The sequence below is a fragment of the Penaeus monodon genome, chromosome 20 (assembly GCF_015228065.2).
Source record: "Penaeus monodon isolate SGIC_2016 chromosome 20, NSTDA_Pmon_1, whole genome shotgun sequence".
Classification (NCBI taxonomy): domain Eukaryota; kingdom Metazoa; phylum Arthropoda; class Malacostraca; order Decapoda; family Penaeidae; genus Penaeus; species Penaeus monodon.
Window position 1 is genome coordinate 39,557,038 of NC_051405.1, and position 396 is coordinate 39,557,433.

A 396-nucleotide genomic window follows, 5' to 3' on the forward strand; every position below is an offset into this window, starting at 1 on the left:
GCTTCGTAAAAATATTCGCTCTTCCCTTCGACAAAGTTATCGACCAACCAGAACAAATTTTATGAAAATTTAATCTACAGCAGCCACTGATATAATGTTCCTCTCCTCGCGCAAACGCATTTCCTTGCATAATCCTAATGATCTCTCCACAAAGTAATTTTCTTCCTCCAGAAATAATGTTCTCTCATAATAATTTTTCTCTTTGAAGAAAATAATTCCTTCTTCTAAGAAATTATGTTCCATTATGCAAATAGTATCTCTTCATTCGGAATGGCTCCTTATATACGATGTCCAATTAAGCATTATGCCTCTACATAGATACGTTGTTCTTTCGCTGGGATATTTTGTGTTTTTAAAAACGGAATTTCAACTGAATGACTCGGTATATAGGAAGAT